This window comes from Cebus imitator, unplaced genomic scaffold, assembly GCF_001604975.1.
Source record: "Cebus imitator isolate Cc_AM_T3 unplaced genomic scaffold, Cebus_imitator-1.0 Scaffold205, whole genome shotgun sequence".
NCBI classification, from domain to species: Eukaryota; Metazoa; Chordata; class Mammalia; order Primates; family Cebidae; genus Cebus; species Cebus imitator.
The window spans coordinates 3,312,189-3,318,741 of record NW_016107520.1 but is presented as its reverse complement, the minus strand read 5'-3'; the positions used below and the strand labels follow the sequence as shown (position 1 = coordinate 3,318,741).

At 42.0% G+C, this 6,553-nt stretch overlaps 1 non-coding gene across 1 annotated transcript; it reads left to right on the top strand.

Annotated features, from left to right (window-relative positions):
• The first annotated feature begins 881 nt into the window (after positions 1-881).
• LOC119474057 lies at positions 882-1,022 on the top strand. The gene has a single exon (XR_005203361.1). It is a non-coding gene; the product is annotated as a U4 spliceosomal RNA (small nuclear RNA).
• Positions 1,023-6,553: the final 5,531 nt, after the last annotated feature.

Below are 6,553 nucleotides of genomic sequence, written 5' to 3'. Positions count from 1 at the left end.
GGGGATACGCTTTCCTTTGTTAAAGTGAACCATTAAATCAGAGCACTTCTCTCTTGCTTACACACACACACACACACACACACACACACACACACACACACACACACTACAACCACCTTTACAACACTAGTTTATACCATCTCTAAGATCATAGTGCATAGACTCTATAGGGAATCAGGGCAGATATGGAGGGCAGGGAGTATAGAGTTGACAGAGAAGGTAGCTCTTGATTTATATAAATAGTTCTAAAGTAAAGAAACTGGTGTTTATCTTTATTATTTATAAGTTTACCAGGTCATTTTCCCATTGGGCTGTGGACTACTCAAGGTCAATGCTTGGCACAGAATTGGTCTCAGTACGAGTTTAGGCTGGAAGAAAGCATGAAGGAAATGCAGTGATCTTTTCAAGTTCCTATGAACAGGGCTGAAACTAGTCCATAACATCTTTTCCCCTTCAGATTGCCTTTGATGTTCTAATACAACTGAATACAAATGCCGAAGGAGAGGAAATGGACAGAGTATGATGTGTTCTGTGCTCCAGGTCCTCTGGGTAGCCAGGGAATTTGCCGAAGCAACCTCATGCTATTGCTTACTTTATACAGCTTTAGGGAACAAATACTGTGAGAAAAAAGAACGTTGGCCCAGATACAAATTATGGAGCATTAGTCTTGGGAAACCCCAGAGACAGACAGGGTGGGGAGCTCTTATGGACCAAAGCTCAATGGTGAGTCAAAGAGGCAGCCTCATCAACATAGCAATGGCCAACCGATGTTTACTGCCAGGACTTTCAGACTCTGGTCGTGGATAATGTACAGTGGGAAATGGGTGTGACTGCCGCTTTGTATGTTAATGAACCATCTGATAATAGAGAGTGCAGAAAACAGCTTTGCGCAGTGGCAGTATCGTAGCCAAAGAGGTTTATCCAAGGCACAATTATTTTTAATTGAAAACTTTTCCCAATACCCCGCCATGACGACTTGAAATACAGTCGGCATTGGCAATTTTTCACAGTCTCTATGGAGACTGAATTATAAAAAAAAAAAAGGGAAAAAAAAAAAAAAAAAAAAAAAAAAAAAAAAGAGAGAGAGAGAGTGCAGAAAATATTTGTTGAGTGAGTGTCATTGAATGGGCAGGTCTACAAGGATCCATATGTTTATTACTGAAAATACTAATTTGGTTCTATAAGTCAGTCAATGCTTGTCATAAAGACTGGACTACTCTGCCCTGGGTCAGAGACCACAGATTCAAAGTCTACAGAAGAAAGCAGTCCTTGTCCTTCTTGTCACCTGAGTATTCTTTATTCACTTCATTCTTAAAACTTCTTATCCCTTGTAAGAGAGAAGGTAGCATCAGAAGTCAAAGTTCATTTTACCCAAAAACCGTAGAGAAGGAAGAAGGACCTGCCACGATCTCCACATCGCTGTCTCATCCTCTCTCCCGCCAGCTCTCATTCCTGTTAGCTCCATCTTCTCCAGCATCTTGCTGCCTACCCTCTCTTGCATGTCCTCTTGTTTTTCTATTCCTATCTCCTCCCTATCTGATGATGTTCTATCATACTCCGTGTAAGTGTTGCTGATTCAGCTGAATAAAAAATGTCATCTGAGCATGCACATTTTATATTTTCCAACAAGTCTGATATGATTTTATTCATGCTAATACTTCAATATATTTGGAGGGTCGGGTCAACAACCCTCCTTTTCTGACATCCTGGGATGCATTTCTTGGTCTTTCATATTATTTCCAAACTCTGGTATTAGAGTTTCTGTCATCAAGGAGTTTCCCTGAAACCAACTTATTGTCCTTCTAACTATAAGCTATTGTTATATTAAAACCTGAAAACAGTTGGTGATAGAAACAATAAGCACTATAATAGTTTAAAAGAAGGAAAAATGGTTCCAACTAGGAAGCTTGTAGCACACTTCACATAGAAGGGCAGACTTGAGTTGACCTTTAAAACTATGTAGGAGTCTAGTAAGCCAAGAAGAGTAAGGAAAGTATTTTGGGTCTGGGCATGGTGGCTCATGCCTGTAACCCCAGCATTTCGGGAAGCGGAGGCGGGTGGAACCCTGGAGGCCAGGAGTTCGAGACCAGCCTGGCCAACATGACAAAACCCTGACTCTACTAAAAATATAAAAATTAGACAGGTGTGGTGGTACATGCCTGTAATCCCGGCTGCTTGGGAGGCTGAGGCACAAGATTCATTTGAATCCAGGAGGCAGAGTTTGCAGTGAGCCAAGATCTTGCCTCTGCACTCCAGCCTGGGTGAGAGAGTGACTCTGTCTCAAAAACAAACAAACAAAAAAGTGTTTTAGGTTTAGGTAGAGGACATGATGTGAAACAAGGAAAGAGCCAGAAATGTGTAAGATGTGCAGGGATAGAAAGTTGGCTGGCATAAAAGAAACTCCCTACAGAATAGTAGAATATGAAAGTGAGAACCATGCGTGACAGCCATATTAAGGTTGCTCTTGAATGCCAAGCCAAGGCTTTGAACTTTATCTTTGAAATCAAGATGATTTCAAATACAAGTAACTGAAAACTATTCAAACTACTGTAAACAAAAAGAAATAAGATAACTCAAAAACAAAAGGATCTTGTCAAATGTGTTGACTCATGCCTGTAGTCCCAACTATCCAGGAAGCTGAGTGGGGAGGATTGCATGAGGCCAGGACTTTGAGACTGTAGTGCCCTCTGATTGCGCCTGTGAAGAGCCACTGTACTCCAGTCTGAGCAACACAGTGAGACCTCATATCTTACAGGGATGTGCAATATTTTGGCTTCCTTGGGCCACACTGGAAGAAGAAGAATTGTCTTGGGCCACACGTAAAATATGCTAACACTAACGATAGCTGATTAGCTAAAAAATAAAATCACCAAAAAATCTCATAATCTTTTAGGAAAGTTTCTGAATTTGTGTTGGGTCACATTCAAAGCTGTCCTGGGCTGTGTGTAGCCAAGATGCCATGGGTTATACAGGCTTGCATATCCATATTAAAAGCAAACAAACAGGGTGGGTGTGGTGGCTCATGCCTGTAATCCCAGCACTTTGGGAGGCCAAATTTGGAGGATGGCTTGAGCTCAGAAGTTCAAGACCAGCCTGAGCAACATGGCAAGACCGCATCTCAAAAAAGGAAAAAAAAAGAAAATTTTAAAAGCAAATAAAAATAAATAAATAAATAAAAATATCTGGGGGAACTCCAGGACAGAATGGGCAGCTAGGTCTCTCACCAAGGCCTAGAACCCAGAATGAAAAGCTATCAGGAACTAGGGATACAAGCTTCTTAGTCTCCTCAACTCCACCTGCCCCCCTGACCAGGTACTTTCTCACTGTGGCTTCTCTTTGCATATTTGCTTCATCCTTTCTTCTCTGCACAATAGATTTTTCTGTTGCCCATGAAGACGGCATAAGACAATCCACTCCACAACTCCCAAGTTCCTGTATCTTCAGTTCAAATGATCAGCAGAGGCTACTGGCATCTTTGGCTTCCAATTCCAAATTCCCAGGAGAGAGAATTTGATTATCTCTTCCTAGTGCAACAACAGAACTATGTTATATGAAATAAACGTGGCTTCTGGGCGCATCTCCAGGACAGAGTAGCTCTCAGAGATGGAATGTGGAGCTGCAGCTGGGCGGATGCACTCAAGGATGTCTCCAGTAGTTTCCGGACCAGATGAATATTTGGGAGATGGGGGAGGTAATAATGAAAGCTATCTTAGGAAGCTTCAACAGGGAGCAGAATGGCTTAGAAGGGAAAATTGTGGAGGTGGAAGACCGAAGAGGTGCTGTTGGAATCTAAGCATTGAGAGCTTGAAATCTGTGGCTATGGCTGGGTGCAGTGGTTCATGCTTGTAATCCCGGCACTTTGGGAGGTCGAGACAGGTGGATCACTTGAAGTCAGAAGTTGGAGACCACCCTGACCAACATGGCGAAACCCTATCTCTACTAAAAAGACAAAGAAAAATAACCGGATGTGGTGGTGAGCGCCTGTAATCCTAGCTACTCCGGAGGCTGAGACAGGAGAATCACTTGAACCTGGGAGGCAGAAGCTGCAGTGAGCAGAGAGTGCATCATTGTACTCCAGCCTGAGCAACAGAGAGAGATTCTATCTAAGAAAGTAAAAGAAAGAAAAGAAAAGAAAAGAAAAGAAAAGAAAAGAAAAGCAAAGCAAAGCAAAGCAAAGCAAAGAAAAGAAAAGAAAAGAAAAGAAAGAAAGAAAGAAAAAGAAAGAAAGAAAGGAGATGTGACTATGATCAATCTGACAACTATTCTCTAGACAAATACACTTGGTTCAAAAAAAAACTTCATATTTAGTCATGAGAGGGACAGTTCTTATTTCATAGCTCAGAGCCAACCCAGAGGTACTTGATAAAAAATATATGTTACATATATGTTAATGGTGGATCTCTCTTGATTCAGTGGTTACCCAACTTCCTGCTTTGACGTTAGGACCTGGGATAGCCTACATTAATGAGGGGAAGCCTGTAAAATGAGGTGGGTCTCATGCTCTCCTACTCTAGCTACCATACAAGGCATTATACATTCTCATTCCCTGAAGCTGGTCAAAATTTATTTCTTCATCTGTTGCTGGTCAACTGGATTGGTTAGCTGAGGTCACAGGCGCTGGACACTCAGCTCCACTGTGGTTCTTGACCACAACAATATCCTCCTGAGGCTCTGTATCAGCTCCAGCTATGGGAGGATTAGAAGGGGAGAAAGCAAGACTCTACCTGGTGTTTAGAAAAAAAACATGGTAAATGCTACCCCTCCTCCAACATTTTCAGCTTTCTCCTGCTACCACTTCTGCTTATGATGATAGCACTTGGGATTATCTTCCCTGGTATTCTGGCCTTGAGTGTTAGATGTTGTAGCTGTATCTTCTATACTCAGAACTTGCTTTCATTTATAATAGAATAATATGGCTACAATATCTTTTTTGTGTTTTTAACAACTCTGTTAGAATGAAACTGAACACTCCACTCAAGTGACCTAAAACAAACAAAAATCATAAGGCCTCATACACAGTATGAAGAAGTCCCCAGGGAGAACCATGTATCAGTTTGTGAGGGCTGCCATTACAAAATACTGTAGATTCAGTGGCTCAAACAATGGAAGTTTACTTTCTCACAGTTCTGGAGGCTAGAAGTCCGAGATCATGGTGTTGGCAGGTTCGTTTCCTTCTAAGGCCTCTCTCTGGACATGTGCCTCTCTGGTGTCTCTCTCCGTGTGTCCTAAGCTCCTCTTCTCATTAGGAGACAAGTCAGATCAGATTAGGGCTCACCCACAGAACTTCTTTTGACCTTAATTACTTCCATAAACTCCCTATCTCCAAATACAGTCATGTTTTAAGGTATTGGGGATTAGGACTTCAACATATGAATGGGGATGGGAGGCACTGTTCCATGCATGACAGGCAGCTCTGTGGTTGGTTAATTCAGTGATTCAGTTAAATCCTCAGGCCCCAGGTGTTACCATCTTTGTCCAGTCCCCCTTAACATGTGGGTTTTGTCCTCAGGCTAGCGCCCTCATGTTTTAAAATGACTGTTGCAGCTCCAGGCACCACATCCAGACATGAGAAGGCCCAGGAGAATAGGAAACCATCTCTTTCTATGTGTTTCTCTTTACAAGCCTTTCAAAAGACTCCAGAATGCACTTCTCTTGTCTCCCTGGACAGATCTCGTCATGTGCGCATGCCCAAACTAATCACCAGCAAGAGAAAAAGAGAGCGTGATTGGCTTGGGCTAATCATAATTTATCCCCTGGGTCTGGCCAACCTCCCTAAGAGCACAGGGCTGCTTTAAGGAAGAAAGTGTAGGGGCAGAATCCTGCACAAAATCAGGGTCCTATGAGGAAAAAGGAAAGGAAGAAATAGAAAACAATAATGTCTTGGGCAACCATTCACCATCTTGCTTCCCCGTTAATTGTTATTCTAGGATCTGCTGGTAAAACCGATCTTTGCACCTGCAATCAAGGGCCCTATTAATAAATAGGGTTTGCCTGGGCTGAGTCACTGAGAGTGGCAGTCTCCTCCAGCTTGTCTTCTCTTCCCACCCCCATGGCCCCACCCTAAGTTTAGCTGCCTCTTTTGGAGACAGCCAGCATCTTTCACTCAACTAGCAACCAGATCTCAGTTGCTATGCAGAAGATGTAACCACCTTTTCCCTCATGAGCCATTTTGCAAATATGTATCATTGAGAATAAGAGGAATCGGATAAAAGAATATGGATCATTCAGTGCAAACTCGTCAGCAAAATGAAGAAAATAACTCGAAAGCTACGTCATACAAATGGCGGGTTACTAACTGGGATATTCTTTATGTGTGTGGGTTCACAAGGACATGTATCAGCATTATTCAGAAGCTATTTCTAAACTGAAGATAACTTACTTAAATTTAGAAATGCTTTCTAATGTCTCATTGGTTTCATTCTTGTACTGCTTGCATCAAAAAAGGAGAATCAGATTCTTGCGTTCTGCTTTTTTTCCCCAGATCATCCAAGAAGAATTTAAAAAATTTAATATGTGCAATAAAAACCCATATTCTATCATTTCTTTTTTCTTT